Genomic DNA, 17,753 nt, shown 5'->3' with positions numbered 1-17,753 from the left:
CTATCGTAGTTGGTTTGCATCTTGCCTAAGGTACATATTCTAAACTCTTGATATTTTCATCCTGATAGTCATACTGGTAGTCTCCCTCATGTGGTGCAATCTACAAACATTTTTATTTGGGTGCAAATAATTGTGTGCAGCTATCCTTCAAATATCAAATTATTTCTCTTGGGCTGGAATTCAAAAACAGAAAGAAATGTATGGTTTATGGGCCATTCGCAGTGGCTCATATCCATAATCCTAGCACTTTGGGAGGAAAAGGCAGGCAGATCACAAGGTCAAGAAGTTGAGACCAGCCTCGTCAATATGGCGAAACCCTGTCTCTACAAAAAATGCAAAAATTATACGGGTGTGGTGGCGCGCAACTGTAGTCCTGTAGGGAGACCCCCTGAAACCATTGCTATGGAATAAGAGATGAAATGCTCCTGATTATTGTAAATACAAAATTGCATGCAGGATTGTGTAAAGACAATGCCAGGATAGGCTGCCAGAATGAGCCAACAGCGCGTGATGGACTTCCCCCTGCAGAGAGCCTATAAATGGACTTGTATTCAGGGAGGTTTCACATCACCAAGATTCCCATTCCAGAAAAGCAGATGTTCATAGCTCTGGGAATGGAATGCAACCCTTGTGGAGAGCCTATTAATGGAAACTTGAGGGGCGCCTCAAGTGGATGGAGCCCACCGCAGCTCAAGGAGGCCTGCCTTCCTCTGTAGACTCCACCTCTGGGGACAGGGCACAGCCAAACAAATGGCTGCAGAAACCACTGCACATGTAAATGTCCCTGTCTGACAGCTTTGAAGAGAGTAGTGGTTTTCCCAGCATGGAGTTTGGGATCTGAGAACGGACAGACTACCTGCTCAAGTGGGTCCCTGACTCCTGAGTAGCCTAATTGGGAGACATCTCCACTAGGGGCAGACTGACACCCCACACCTCACATGGCCGGGTATAGCTCTGCGATGAAGCTTCCAGAGGAATGATCAGACAGCAACTTTGGCTGTTCAGCAATATTCACTATTCTGCAGCTTCCACTGCTGATACCCAGGGAAAAAGGGTCTAGAGTGGACCTCACACAAATTCCAACAGACCGGTAGCTGAGGGTCCTGGCTGTTAGAAGGGAAACTAACAAAAACAGAAAGGACATCCACACCAAAACCCCATCTGTACGTCACCATCATCAAAGACCAACAGTAAATGAAACCACAAAGATGGGGAAAAAGCAGTGCAGAAATGCTGAAAATTCAAAAACTCGGAGCGCCTCTCCCCGTCCAAAGGAATGCAGCTCCTTGCCAGCAATGGAACAAAGCTGGACAGAGAATAACTTTGACAAATTGAGAGAAGAAGGCTTCAGACAATCAAACTTCTCCGAGCTAAAGGAGGAAGTACAAACCCAGCGTAAAGAAACTAGAAACCTTGAAAAAAGATTTGACGAACGGCTAACTAGAATAACCAATGTAGAGAAGTTCTTAAACAACCTGATACAAATGAAAACCATGAAACAAGAACTACGTGACAAATGCACAAGCTTCAGTAACCAACTTGATCAACTGGTAGAAAGGGTATCAGTTATTGAAGGTCAAATGAATGAAATGATGTGAGAAGAGAAGTTCAGAGAAAAAAGGGTAAAAAGAAATGAACAAAGCCTCCAGAAAATTTGGGAGTATGTGAAATGACCAAATCTACATCAGATTTCTCTACCTGAAAGGGACTAGTAGAATGGAACAAGTTGGAAAACACTCTGCAGGATATTATCCAGGAGAACTTCCCGGACCTAGGAAGGCAGATCAACATTCAAATTCAGGAAATACAGAGAATGCCACAAAGATACTTCTCGAGAAGAGCAACTCCAAGACACAAAATTGTAGATTCACTAAAGTTGAAATGAAGGAAAAAATGTTAAGGGCAGCCAGAGAGAAAGTTCGGGTTACCCACAAAAGGAAGCCATCAGACTAACAACGGATCTCTCAGCAGAAACTCTACAAGCCAGAAGAGAGTGGGGTCCAATATTCGACATTCTTAAAGAAAAGAATTTTCATCCCAGAATTTCTTATCCAGCCAAACTAAGCTTCATAAGTGAAGGAGAAATAAAATCCTTTACAGACAAGCAAATGCTGAGAGATTTTGTCACCAACAGGCCTGCCCTACAAGAGCTCCTCAAGGAAGCACTAAACATGGAAAGGAACAACCAGTACCAGTCACTGCAAAAACATGCCAAAATGTAAAGACCATCGATGCTAGGAGGAAACTGTATCAACTAATGAGCAAAATAACCAAGTAACATCCCAATGAAAGGATCAAGTTCACACATAACAATATTAATCTTAAATGTAGATGAGCTAAATGGTCCAATAAAAAGACACAGACTGGAAAATTGGATAAAGAGTTAAGACCCATCAGCGTGCTGTATTCAGAAGACCTAGCTCACATGCAGAGACACACATATTTATAATCCCAAAGGATTATAAATCATGCTGCTATAAAGACACATGCACACATATATTTATTGTGGCACTATTCACAATACAAAAGACTTGGAACCAACCTAAATGTCTACCGATGACAGACTGGATAAGAAAATGTGGCACATATACACCATGGAATACTATGCAGCCATAAAAAAGCATGAGTTCGTGTCCTTTGTAGGGACATGGATGCAGTTGGAAACCATCATTCTCAGCAAACTATCATAAGATTAGAATACCAAATATCGCATGTTCTTACTCTTAGGTGGGAATTGAACAATGAGATCACTTGTACACAGGAAGGGGATCATCACACACCGGGTCCTACTGTGGGGAGGGGGTGGGAGGTAGGGAAAGCATTAGGAGATATACGTAATGTAAATGACGAGTTAATGGGTGCAGTACACCAATATGGCACATGTATACATATGTAACAAATCCGCACGTTGTGCACATGTACCCAGGAACTTAAAGTAGAAAAAAAAAAAAAAAAGGATGAGTTCATGTCCTTTGTAGGGACATGGATGCAGCTACCCAGATAATTGAGAATAAGCTTTTCATCTGAAGATAATCAACTGCATCACCGTTGAACAGTGCTTTTTCCAAGAAAATAAATGCATGTGTTCCAAGTCCTAGGATGTGGATTTATTTTTTTCTTTTTTTTGAAACAGTTTCACTCATGTTGCTTTGGCTGGAGTGCAGTGTGGTGATCTCAGCTCACTGTAACCTCCAACTCCCAGGTTCAAATGATTCCCCTGCCTTCGCCTTCCAAGTAACTGGGATTACAGGTGCCCGCCACACACCCAGCTAATTTTTGCATTTTTAGTAGAAAGAGGGTTTCACCATGTTGGCAAGGTTGGTCTCGAATTCCTGACCAACGTGATTTGCCCATCTCATCTTCCCAAAGTGCTGGGATTACAGGCGTGAGCCACCGCACCCTGCCCTGATGTGGACATTTTTAAGAGGCCATTATTCTCTCTCATACAGGTCACTTTCATAAACATTACCCACAACAAAAATACGTTTTGCCTTCCTTCCGTGTCTCACTTTTCTGTCTGCACAAACCACAGTGAAACATACTAGCTCTGCTATGAAGTGGCTGCATGACCCTAGGCCCCTCATTTGACCTCCCTCAGCCTCTTTCCTCATCTTCAGTGTAAGGCTGACTCTTACTGCAACAGAAAATGACAGTGAAAGAGTAAATTAACATGTGCAAGACATTAGTCACAGAGCCTGGTACCTGATAAGCCCTCGGTAAACATTCCTTTCAGTCCTTTCCTTTCACCATCCCATTTTTCTTGCCGTCACCTATCTTCTCCTTCAACTCCTTTCTCTTCAGTAACTTTCTCAGTCTGAACTGCCAATTAAAGAAGCCACACTACCCATTCTCTCATGACTCTGATGATGTGTTCTTGTGATAGAGTCCGCTATGCACTAAAGGCAATGAGTATTATTTATATGGAGAGGTCTGTTTGCAACAAGAAATCCTTTTTATGTTGGCACAAAATGTATACATGATTTCTCTCAACTTACACATACCAGTCTCAATTCAACCTGTTATTTCATACATGCACTTCTTTATTTTATTCCTCAGTCTTTCTCCTTACACCTTAAAAATTAGGATAGTACAAAAACAAAAATAATGATCTGGGCCGGAAGAGGGTATTCTTTTAGCAAGATGAGTGTTCTCTTTTTCAAGATGAATACTATCTGCAAGGCAACCCTGATGCCCACTTCCGGGTTTGGCTTACATCAAAGCCATTCAACTCTAGGACACATTCTTAGATTCCCAGGAGATAATGATTGTCACGGAAGCCACACCCACTTGAGCATTCCTACTGTTGGGTAAAGGAATGTTTACAAAATGTTGTGCATGAATTGCTCCTCCTAAATTCTACTCCTGGAAATTAAGCTTTCACACTAACCAGCTTTATCTCCAGCTGGCCAGCCTGGACCCTGACTGGAAAGTACCTCCACACTCTAGATGGCCAGGGTGGCACTTTTGCTTATTCCCATAATTATAATAGCTCACACACTGATGCAGCACTCACTATGCACCAGGCACTATCCTAAGAGCTTTTCATGTACCTACAGTCCTGACAAAAACTCCTAAGTGCCACATCCCCATTTTTACAGATTAAAAAAAAAAGAACTGTGGCAGAGAAGTATGTGCCCACTGTCACCTAACTCCATAATTTAACCTCATCCTCCACTTCATCTGGTAAGAGGGCACTCTAAGATTTACAAGGTCTCCTGAATGGCATCCACCTTCAGAAATGATTTTTGTCCCATTTACTTTCAGGATTTGACAGCCAGCATTTTGTTTTCTGTCTCATCCTTCACTTATGCACTTGTTCCCAAAACACTACACTCACAACTACACAGCCCTGCATAAAAGCTAGCTTTTAGAAACTACAATCTTTTTTGGAAAAAAAAAAAGTCCAGGTTAAAAGTCTCACAAAAGGTCATTTTTTATTCTGTTGTCAACTATTTTCATGACCATTCTCTGGAGATAAACAAGTGCACTAGAAACAGAAAATGTAAAGAGAAGAAAGCAGGAAGAGGGTGAGTTTCTAGATAGACACACAGGGAAAAGATTCCAAATCCAGAAGAATTCATAAAACGCACCCAGGGAGTGTGGCTTTGAGCGATGACAGCCCCACTTGCCACGTTCCATGGCTGTTGACCTCTTACTTCCTTCTCAACCTGCCCTTCCCGGTCTTGCTTTCTTAGACCAATACAAACAACCTGGGAGCTGGGGTCAGATCAGAGCACACAGCATTGAGTGGTAGGGTTGGGAAAGGCAGAAATGGAAGAAGAGAGTTTGACTTATGAAGACCTGACTCACCTAGGTACACATCAAGTAGGGAGGCAACTGAAGTATTTAATACTTCAGTTTAAATACAACAGATTACTGAAGGGCTTTCCAGGACTCATGGTGGTTATCCAGAATGACTGACTGTGGCAAGGGTCTTGAACAATCGAGTTTTGTTGAGTCAGAGCTTGATGCTGCACCCTGGGAAAACATGAGTTTCAAAAAACCTCAGTGGCTTGTGTTCTCTCTGAAGAGGTGTCAGGAGGCTTAGTATTTATACATTTGATTAAAAGAGAGAAGGCAGGTAGGAAGAGATGGAGTGGGCAGCAAAACAATTGATCTGATATTGTCTTTCTTCTATGCCTCAAAAAATAAATGTTTTCAGATTGAGAGTTAAAATACTTCAGTTTAAGGGCTAGATTTTGATTGTTCACCTAAAGTTACAATCAGCATGTCTTTCTTTTACAAAGAAATATACATCTTGAAAGGATTGAAGCCAAGAAAAAACAATTTGTTCAGGCAATCATCTGGAGATGCCTGAGATCTTTGGCTTTCATGTTTACCCCATTCTTTTTTTCCTTCTTCTTCTTCATTACTTTTTTTTTTTTTAAGAGACATAATCTTGCTCTGTCGCCTAAAGTGTACTCACTGCAGCCTTGAACTCCTGGACTGAAGCAGTCCTTCCACCTTAGCCTCCAAAGTGTCTGAGACTGTAGGCATGCACCACTGCACCTGGCTAATTTGATTTATTTTGTTTTGTAAAGATGTTATTTCCCTTTGTTGCTTAGGCTGGTCTTAAACTCCTGGTTTCAAGTGGTCCTCCTGCCTTGGACTCTCAGGCTGGGATTACAGGCCTGTGCAAGCACACCTGGCCCCACATTTCTTCAAAAGCTCTCAGAGAAAACATTGTAGAAGACCCCTGTGGCTGTATATTTCATCTGATCCTACATGACTAGGAAGACTCATTCTTAAGAATTCATGTCCCATGGAAAATGGGATGAAGACAAATCAGAAAAGGGCAAAAGGAAGTCACAGTAACAATGGGACAGTATAGTCTTGGAACCACATTAAAGTTACACAACTGCTGCTTCAATTATAGTAATTTGTTTGACAAACATCGCTCTAACACTTTCACTTGTATGTTGGCTCCCCTGTAATGTCTGGAGCAGTCTATAGACTAGGTTTCCTAGAGTTTCTGAAGCATCTTCCAATTGCAATGGCAATCTGACACAATTCTCTGAATTGCAGTCTGAACCCAGTGTTCATGTGTACTTTTTGTGTAGTCTACTCATCAACAGGCATAAAGGTTGTTTATGTATATGTCGCTATGGTTTCTCCAGAAGTTTACATAAGTCATCTAGTTTCAGCTTGCAACGTTTAATCTACACATCTGACAAAAGGCTAATATCCAGAAACTACAAGAAACTTAAACACATTTACAAGAAGAAAGCAACCCCATCAAAAATTGGGCAAAGCATATGAACAGACACTTCTCAAAATAAGACATTTATGTGACCAACAAACATATGAATAAAAGCTCATCATCACTGGTCATTAGAGAAATACAAATCAAAACCACAATGAGACATCATCTCACACCAGTTAGAGTGGTGATCATTAAAAGGTCAGGAAACAACAGATGCTGGAGAGGATGTGGAGAAATAGGAATGCTTTTACACTGTTGGTGGGAGTGTAAATTAGTTCAACCATTGTGGAAGACAGTGTAGCAATTCCTCAGGGATCTAGAACAACAAATACCATTTGACCCAGTAATCCCATTACTGGGTATATACCCAAAGGGTTATAGATCATTCTACTATAAAGACACATGCACGCATATGTTTATTGCAGCACCATTCACAACAGCAAAAACTTGGAACCAACCCAAATGCCTATCAATGAGAGACTGAATAAAGAAAATGTGGTCCATATACACCATGGAATTCGATGCAGCCATAATAAAGGATGAGTTCATGTCCTTTACAGGGACATGGATGCAGCTGGAAACCATCATTCTCAGCAAACTAACACAGGAACAGAAAACCAAACACTGCATGTTCTCACTCATAAGTGGGAGTTGAACAATGAGAACACACGGACACAGGGAGGGGAACATCATACACTGGGGTCTGTTGAGGAGTGGGGGGCTAGGGGAGGGATAGCGTTAGGAGAAATACCTAATGTAGATGATGGGTTAGTGGGTGCAGCGAAACACCATGGCATGTGTATACCTATGTAACAAACCTGCAGGTTCTGCACATGTATCCCAGAACTTAAAAGCATAATTTTAAAAAATGATACAAATATTAAAAGCAGAGTTTTAATTTATAATATACCAAAATGGAAGAAAAATGGAAGAAAATTCTGAAACCATTAGTTTTGAAAATTGTAGTCAGGAAAAAATTTAGGATTCAGTCCAAATTGTAGGGAAATAACGAAATTCAAAAAATAAATGAACACGTCTAAAATTTAACAACTGTTGTTCTGTTGTTTTCTTCCAAAGAAAAATCTTCCCCCTCCTGTTTCCCATTTTTATGATATAGAAATCATATGGGACCGACGTATTTCCAAAGTAAATTTTAGTATTATACCTGGATTGTTTACATAAAGTGCAGCAAGAATGTAGATTCAAGGCCTCTAAGAATACATATATGTTATATATATATATATATTTATACATATATGTTATATATATATTTATATTAATAAATAGAAGAATATATATATATTCTTTTATGTAGAATGGCATTGAAGTATATTAGCAAATCTGTACAAGTCTGCAGTAGCCTGAATTCTTGTTTCTTCAGAAGAAAGAATTCAATAAGGGTCATAAGGCAGAAGAAGAGACTGAGGCAAGTTCTACAGCAAAAGTGAAAGTTTATTTAAAAGTCTTAGAGAAGAAATTAAGGAGCGTAAAGTACACTCAAAACAGGGCCAAACCGGTGATGAGATTTCATGTGTGTGGTTTGACCTTTGACTTAGGCTTTTCTATGTTGGCATGATTCTGGGGTCTGCATCTCTTCTCCCCTGATTTTTCCCTTAAAGTGGGCTGTCTGCATGTGCAGTGGCCCACCAGCACTTAAGAAGGGAGGCTGTGTAGTATGTTTCCTGGAGTACAATTGGAAAACACAGACCAAAATAAAAACCATGTATGTCAATAAAATCGATCTCCTTATAAAATTCTGTTACAAATTTCTATCATTATTGTGTTACCTTGGCATCTATTTTTAATGTTTTTTCAACACACCCAAATTCCTTCTCTCTCTCTCTCTCTCTGTGCTTTAAGATATAAATTTACTACCTACTCTCTCTAAAACTCAGCAAGAGCTTACTCAGATAAATATTACCTTTTCCTATTTATGAAAGCACAATTTAAATGCAACTTTTTTTTTAAGTAATGAGTTTTATGGGTTCCATGCATAAAGTTTTAAAATAAAAAATCTAAAGTATTGCTGTCTCCCTCTATCTTTATGTGTACATGCATATGTTCTATGTGGTATCACATAGATGTATATGTCTGTACCTATGTTTATATATTGTTTGTACATGGTATTAAATTAATGTAAAAATAAATGAGTACTCATCATAAGTGAATAATCCAAAATGCTTTTCAACACATATGATATTAGTAATCTTCAATAATGGAAGAACACCTCAAATGAGCATGCATACCTATCTGCAGCCTCCTTAAAAGAAATTATCAGCCAAGAATTTTATATCCAGTAAAACTAAAGTTCATAAATAAAGGAAAGATAAGTCTTTTTCAGACAAACAAATGCTGAGAGAATTTGCTACTACCAAGCCAGCACTACAATAACTGCTCAAAGGAGCTCCAAATCTGGAAACAAATCCTGGAAACACATCAACACAGAACCTCTTTAAGCATGAATCTCACAAGACCTATAACACAAAAATACAATAAATAAATGAATAAAACAAAGGTATCCAGGCAACAAATAGCAGGAAGAATGGAACAGTACCTCACATCTCAATACTAACATTGAATGTAAGTGGTCTAAATGCTCCACTTAAAAGTTACAGAATTGCAGAATTGATAATAATGCACCAAGCAAGTATCTGCTGCCCTCAAGAGAGTCTCCTAACCATAAAGGGTCATATAAACTTAAGGCAAAAGGGTAGAAGAAGATACCCCATGCAAATGGCCACAAAAGTGAGCAGGAGTAACTATTCTTATATCAGAGAAAACTAACTTTAAAGCAACAGCAGTTAAAAAAGACAAAAAGGGGCATTATATAACAATAAAAGGACTGGTCCAAAAGAAAAATATCACAATCCTAAATACATATGCACCTAACACTGGATCTCCCAAATTTATGTAACTATTACTACTAGAACTGGGAAATGAGATAGAGAGTAAAAAATAATAATGAGGGACTTCAGTACTCCACTGACAGCACTAGACAGGTCATCAAGACAGAAATCAAGAAAGAAACAAGGGATTTAAACTATGCCCTGGAGTCAAGAGACTTAAGAAATATTTACAGAATATTCTACCCAACAACCCAGAATATACATTCTATTCATCAGCACATGGAACTTTCTTCAAGATAGGCCATATGATAGGCCACAAAACAAGTCTCCATAAATTTAAGAAAATTATATGAAGTATTCTCTCAGACAACAGTAGAATTAAACTGGAAATCAACTCCAAAAGGAACCTTCAAAACCATGCAAACACATGGAAAATAAATAACTTGCTCCTGAATGATCACTGGGTCAAATGTGAAATCAAGATGGAAATTTAAAAACTCTTTGAACTGAACAATAGTGACACATTCTATCAAAACCTCTGGAATTCTTCCAAGAGTGTGCTAAAAGTTCGTAGCTTTAAATGCCTACATCAAAATGACTGAAAGAGCACAAATAGATAATCTAAGGTTACATTTCTAGAAATTCAAGAAACAAGAACACACCAAACCCAAACCCAGCAGGAATAAAATAACCAAGATCAGAGCAGAACTAAATGAAGTTGAAACAAAATAATAAAAACTATAAATAAAATGTAAAGCTGGCTTTTTGGAAAAATAAATAAAATTGATAGATCATTGGCAAGATTAAACAAGAAAAGAAGAGAGAAGAGCCAAATAAGCTCATTTAGAAATGAAATGGGAGCTATTACCACCAACGCCACAGAAATACAAAAAATCATTCAAAAGTAGTATGAACACATTTATGTGCATAAACTAGATAACCTAGAGGGGATGAATAAATTCCTGGAAATGTAAAACCCTCCTAGATTAAATCAGGAAGAATTCAAAACCTTGAACAGGGCAACAAAATGCAGCAAGATTGAAAAGATAATTTAAAAATTAACAACAAAACAAATTCCAGGACCAGACAGATTCACAGCTGAATTCTACCAGACATTCAAAGAAGAGTTGGTACCAATTCATTTGACACTATTCCACATGCTAGGAAAATATGGAATTCTCCCTAAATCATTCTATGAAGCCAGTGTCACCCTAATACCAAAACCAGAAAAGAACATAACAAAGAAAACTACAGACCAAAATCCCTGATGCACACAGATGCAGAAATTCTTAACAAAAGACTAGCTAACTGAATCAGAAATATAACCCACCATGATCAAGCAGTTTTCACATTAGGGATGCAGGAATGGTTCCACATACACGAGTCAATAAATGTGGTACACCACATAAACAGAATTTAAAAATCTCATGATCCTCTCAGTAGACACTGAAAAGCTACTCGACAACATCCAACATCGTTTTATGATTAAAACGCTCAGCAAAATTGGCACACAAACTCACAGCCAACATAATACTGAATGAGAAAAAGTTGAAAGCATCCACTCTCAGCAGGGGATCAAAACAAGGATGGCCACTCTCACCACTTTTATTCAACAGAGTACTGAAAGTCCTAGCCAACACAATCAAACAAGGGAAATAAATAAAGGGCATCCAAATTGGTAAAGAGGAAATAAAACTGTCGCTGTGTGCTGATGATATAATCATATACCTAGAAGACCCTAAGGACTCCTCCAAAAAGCTGCTAGAACTGATAAATGAATTCAGCAAAATTTCAGTATACAAAATTAATGTGCACAAATCAGAAGCTCTGCTACATACCAACGGTGACCAAGCAGAGAATCAAATCAAGAAGTGAACCCCTTTTACTACAGCAGTTTTAAAGAAATAATAACTCAGAATATATCTAAACAAGGAGGTGAAAGACCTCAAGAAAAGCTGCAAAACACTGCTGAAAGAAATCATAGATGACGCAAAAAATGAAAATGCACTCCATGCTCATGGATGAATAGAATCATTATTGTGAAAATGACCACACTGACAAAAGCAATCTACACATTCAATGCAATTCCCATTAAAATGCCACCATCATTCTTCACAGAACTAGAAAAAACAATTCTAAAATTCATATGGAACCAAACAAGAGCCAACATACCCAAAGTGAGACTAAGCAAAAAGAACAAATCTGGTGGTGTCACATCACCTGACTTCAAACAATTCTCTAAGTCCAGAGTCACCAAATAGCGTCGTACTGGTATAAAAATAGGCCCATAGACCAATGGAACAGAATACAGATCCCAGAAATGAACCTAAATACTTATAGCTAACTTATCTTTGACAAAGCAAACCAAAACATAAAATGGGTAAAGGACACCTTATTCAACAAATGGTGCTGAAATAATTGGCAAACCGAAAGTAGAAGAATAAAACTAGATCCCCATCTTTCAACTTATACAAAAATGAACTCCAGATGAATCAAGGACTTAAATCTAAAACCTGAAATTATAAAAATTCTAGAAGATGATATTGGAAATATCCTTCTGGACATTGGCTTAGGTGAAAAGTTTATGACCTAGAACCCAAAAGCAAATGCAACAAAAGCAAAAATAAATAGATGAGAATTAAATTAAAGAGCTTCTGCACAGCAAAGCAACAGACAGCGGACTAAATACATAATCCACAGAGTGAAAGAAAATCTTCACAATCTATACATCTGAAAGATAACCAATATCCAGAATCTACAAGAAACTCAAACAAATTAGCAAACAAACAATCCCATGAAAAAGTGGGCTAAGTACGTAAATAAACAATTCTCAAAGGAAGATATACAAATGCCTAACAAACATATGAAAAAATGCTCAATATCACTAATGATCAGGGAAATGCAAATGAAAACCACAATGTGATACCACCTTACTCCTGCAACAATGTTTGTAATCCAAAAGTGAAAAAATAATAGTTGTTGGACAGGCACAGTGGCTTACACCTGTAATCCAAGGTGGCCAAGATGGGCGGATCACTTAAGGTCAGGAGTTTGACACCAGCGTGTACAACATGCTGAAACATGGTGAAACCCTGTCTCTACTAAAAATACAAAAAAATTACCTGGGTGAGGTGGCACATGCCTGTAACCTCAGCTACTCCAGAGGCTGAGGCAGAAGAACGGCTTGAACCTTGTCCGGAGCTGCACGCCCCGGCCATAGCGAATAATAACTGACGATTAAAAACGCCTGAGCTATATTCATTTCCACCCCACACCTTCTCCCTATCTTTGCCTTTTTTCCCTGTATTAATACCTCATAAAAGATGGCGCTCTTCCTGCTTCTTCTTCACCCATTTTTCCCGCGCCCGCGAAAATTACTACCTGACAGCGCAGGTGCAACATGACGTTCGACCAGAGAAACCAATACCTACTTGGTCACGCCCTCCACTATGAGATCATTTTCGCCTTGGCCCAACCCCTTTCCCTCCAAGTGTATATAAGGCACTGCATTACCGCCATTAAAAGAGACTTGATCAGAGCACTGTCTTGTCTCCATTTCTCGTATCTCTTGTTCCCCAAATTCCCACCCCCTCCTCCAGGGCCTGCTTCGACTATCCCGCGGGCCGGGATAGAACCTGGGAGGCAGAAGTTACAGTGAGCCAAGTTCATGCCACTGCACTCCAACCTGGGTGAAAGAGCAAGACTCCATCCAACTCAAAAATAAATAAATAAAAATAATAGATGTTGATGTGGAAGGGGTGAAAAGGGAACACGTCTACACCGCTGGTGGGAATGTAAACTATACATGAGTGGATTAAGAAATTGTGGTATATATATGATTGAATACTACTCAGCCATAAAAGGAATGAATTAATGGCATTCGCAGCAACCTGGAGGAAACTGGAGACTATTATTCTAAGTGAAGTAACTCAGGAATGGAAAACCAAACACTGAATATTCTCACTCATAAGTGGGAGCTAAGCTATGAGGATGCAAAGGCATAAGAATGATAAAATAGACTGGGGGAAAAGGGTGGGAAGGGAGTGAGGGATAAAAGACTACAAATTCCGTTCAGTGTCTACTGCTCTGGTGATGGGTGCACTAAAATCTCACAAATCACCACTAGAGAATTTATGTAATTAAATACCAAATCCCCAAACCTATGGAAAGAAAAGATTTAAAAATAAAATAAAACAATAAAAAATTTTAAAACATAGTTACTAAAAAATTCTTCAAAAATGTAAAAAAAACAAAAACAAAAACAAAAAAAAGTTCCTGAATGTCATATACTAGAAACGCTATTATGTTGCCTCGTAATGTGTCTATTTGAGCCCATTTTCTCAGCTTCTGAGAACTTATCAGGAAGCTGCTGATCACCTGTTTCATGTGTTTTCTATATATTGTGAGACTGTATCTCCCTTTTTTTTAAAAGCAACCAATATTACTTTAGAATTAACAACCGCTTGACTTGACCATCACCTGGTGATGAACACTTGACATTTCTAGTGTGTGGAGGTGGAAGGATCTCTCCTGCCCTGCTCATGTCTGACCAGCTACCTACTGCAACACTTCCAGATTTTTTTTTTTTTTTTGAAGATTTTTTGGAGAAGCTCTCTCACCCAGGCTGAAATGAAGTGGTGCAACCTCAACTCACCGCAACCTCTTCCTCCCGGATTCACACCATTCTCTTCTCTCAGCCTCCCCTGTAGCTGGGCCTACAGGTGCGCACCACCATGTCTGGCTAACTTTTTGTATTTTTAACAGAGACGGGGTTTCACTGTGTTAACCAGGATGGTCTCAATCTCCAGACCTAGTGATCCGCCCGCCTCGGCCTTACAAAGTGCTGGGATTACAGGCATGAGCCACTGCACCCGGCCTCAGATTTCTTATTATCAGATTTTAGGTAGGACAAACCGCTGATATTTCTGGCTTTTGATTTTTTTTTTAACCAAAAGTATTAGTCCCCAAATGAAACTAATAAGCCTTAACGAAGATTATGGTTTAGCCAAGCATCTATGAGGCATCTCCAAAGAGGTGAAGGAGCACCTCAAAAACTCGAAAATCACACAAATATCAAAACAAATAAGGCTGGTTCCTTCATCTGAAATTAAATACAGGATACAGCAGTAAAAGTATAAAATTTTTAACTATTCAATGACAAGGTAAAGTGGATTTTATTCTTATTTTCTCATAGGTTCTAAGGCAAGCAGTTTGAGTTAACAAAAAAAAATTAACTTTGTTTTAGGTCAGATTTTTGCTCTGTAATTTAGTTAAAAGAAAATTTAAGGCTAGCCATAACACTATTAGGTAGGTACCTTTCTTTGAAATTAAATCCTCTGATCAACCAGTTGGAATAAGAGAGCTCTAAAATATTTTTTAACTTAGAAGTCCCAATGTAAAGAATCCATCTTCTGGCCATGGACAATTAGAATTTCCAGTGACGTATTGATTCTAAGTGACTAAATCCAACAACCTCTTCAGCTAAAAACCAATCCTAGTGATCTTTTCCCCCATCACAACAAAATAAAATATGTACTCTCAGGAACAGGCTTAGGAAAGCAAAAGACTCCTGTTGCCACAGCCCTATCCAAGCAAAAAGACTTGGGATGACAAGAGTCCAAAATGGATGGGATTTCTTATGACAAGCCCTCCTGGGAGCTTAACACATTTGGAAAACAAAAGAAAAAATAAAAAACCTCAGGTTCTCAGCCATGATAAGGCTGGTCACCTAATGTGACTCAAAAATGATTCCTCCCCCTGATGGTGGAGACCAAGAGTGAGTGCTCCGACTTGGTCACAAATCAAGTCCTCAAGGACATATGACCACTAGAGCATAATTGACATTATCGACCTCCCGAGTAGAGAGCAATCATGCACCTGCAGATAATCAAAGGTTGTTCTTAAGACCACCTGAGTAAACTCCTCTACAATCCTTTGTATCTACACCTTTTAAGAGAATTCAGCTGCCTTCAGCCAAATCTTTTACTGAAGCTATGCAACCTCCCTGGCCTTCCAAGAAGGTTTGTGACTATTTCCTATAACTATCTTTATAATTTTTCCTCTAAAATCGTTTCCACCACCCTGACTGAACTCCCACATCTCCCCCTTTTCTGTTTTTTGTGTCTCTCTCAAAACAAAACAAAACAAAACAAGACAAAACGAAAAGATTTCTCTCCACTTGTTCCCAAAGCTCTATGTCTAGCTTACCTTCTTTCGGAAACCATGGGTTAGGTGATACAATTTGCATTAGGTCCCTTAATTGAGCCTGCAAAACCGAAGCTCCAGTGACTTTAAGCAGCTGTGTGAATACTTTTAGATACTGCTCCTGTTGTGCTGATAACTGTTGTCCCATGATAAAAGCCTACCCTGAACAATTCCCTCGAAATTGGAGATCCCAAGCGGGCACCGATGACCTACTGACTTACTGACTACTGGCTTACCAACCGCACAGTCTTCTCCTTAGTTTTCAGAGGTTCTGTCATGATTATTTGCAGGTATACCTCAGACCTGGGCACCAACATGCCAGGTCCTCACATAGGGCACCAACCGGCAGACCCTGACCCAGCAATGGATGTCTGGTTCCAGCCGGCAGACCCTGACCCAGCAATGGATGAACAAATACACTCAGACACTCATATCCAGTGAAAGAGCAGGCTAGGTGGCCAAGTCACTCACGGATACATAGAAGGGCCCATTAAAGAGTTAACAGCAGTGGCCCTGATCTGCCAGTGAAATTCGCATTAATTTAGTTCAGATTAAATAACAAAGGTCTTGAGTAAACACCACTAGAAGGTAATTGACATTGCCGACCTCCCCAAAAGCAGTTCCCCCAGCATAAGATTAAATGTTGGATAGGACCCACTGAGTAAAGAAGCTATTTAGATAAACTCCTCTACATTCCTTTGTATCTATGCCCTAAGCTTTTAAGATAACTCAACTGCTTTCAGCCAAACCTTTTACTGAAGGTATGCAAACCCCCAGGTTCCAAGAAGATTTGTGACTATTTCCTGTAACTATCTTTATAATTTTTCTTCTAAAATATTTCCCACCACCTTGACTGAAGTCCCAAAATTGAGAAGACAGGGAAGGGCATCAGACAAGCAAGAAAAAATTAGAACAAGTTTGACCATAAGAAAGTAAAATGTTGGTCAGGTCTTTCAACACAGATCAAAAAAAAAAAAAAAAAAAAAGGGAGATTAGGGCCATGCTATGAGGACACTGAATGGCAGCCTACGTAATGGGAACTTCATCCTACAGATAAGAGAAGTCACTGGAAAGCTTTGAGAAGGTCACAAACATGACAAACAGCATTTCCAGGAAGATTACTCTGACCAGCATTAGGCAGAAAAAGTTGGGAAATGATCTTCAACTTTGGACACTTAATAGAAATATCTAACAGATCTATATTTCTTTTCTTTTCTTTTCATGTTTAATTTTGAAATAATTTCAGACTTTCTAAAATGTTCCAAAAATAGGCAAAGTCCTCATATGCTTTTCATTCAACTTCCCCAAATATTTACATTATAGATATGCACCTAATAATCAAAATCAATAAATGATTATTAACACTGTAAAATGAATGCCTGTACAGACCTTATCCAAATCCTCTGTATCTTCTGACTAATGTCCTTTTTCTGGACCAGGATCCAATCTCGTATCACATATTGCTCTTCATTGTACTGTTCTCTCAGTCTCCTATAATCTGGGAAAGTTAGGATTTACCTTTAAGAGCTTCACAATTTTGAAGAGTATTGGTTACTTATTTTGTAGCAGATCCTCATTTTGGACTTTTCTAATATTTTCTCATGATTAAACTCAGGTTATACAGTTTGTAGAAGAATACCACAGGGATGATGCTGCACCTTCTCCATCCATTGTATTAGAATGCCCTAATATGTTGTTATCTCTGACTACTGAAGACATTAACTTTGATCACTGGGTTAAAGTTCCTCCACTGCAAAATGACCCTTTTCCTTGAATGCATTTTTAAACTATCAACCTCTGGGCTACACCACACATCAACCAAATCAGATAGGCTTGAGGGATGGTACAGGCATTGGTAGGCTTTAAATGCTCTACAGGTGACTGTAATCAATATCTGGAAATGCAAACATATGGCTTAGACAGTGAAGATTAGAATCCTGAAAATCAGCTAGGAGACAATTCCTAAGGCTTCTCTTTAAAAAAAAAAAAAAAAAATCTAA

At 38.9% G+C, this 17,753-nt stretch overlaps 1 long non-coding RNA gene across 1 annotated transcript in view; it reads right to left on the bottom strand.

Annotated features, from left to right (window-relative positions):
* Positions 1–17,753, bottom strand: part of LOC135968343 (uncharacterized) — a 25,098-nt gene extending 7,345 nt beyond the window's left edge. The window contains exon 1 of the long non-coding RNA XR_010583007.2: positions 17,143–17,753. This is a non-coding gene — a long non-coding RNA (uncharacterized lncRNA). The remainder of the gene's footprint in view (positions 1–17,142) is intronic.

This window comes from Macaca fascicularis, chromosome 19, assembly GCF_037993035.2.
Source record: "Macaca fascicularis isolate 582-1 chromosome 19, T2T-MFA8v1.1".
Lineage (NCBI taxonomy): Eukaryota > Metazoa > Chordata > Mammalia > Primates > Cercopithecidae > Macaca > Macaca fascicularis.
This window is presented reverse-complemented; position numbering and strand designations above follow the sequence as displayed.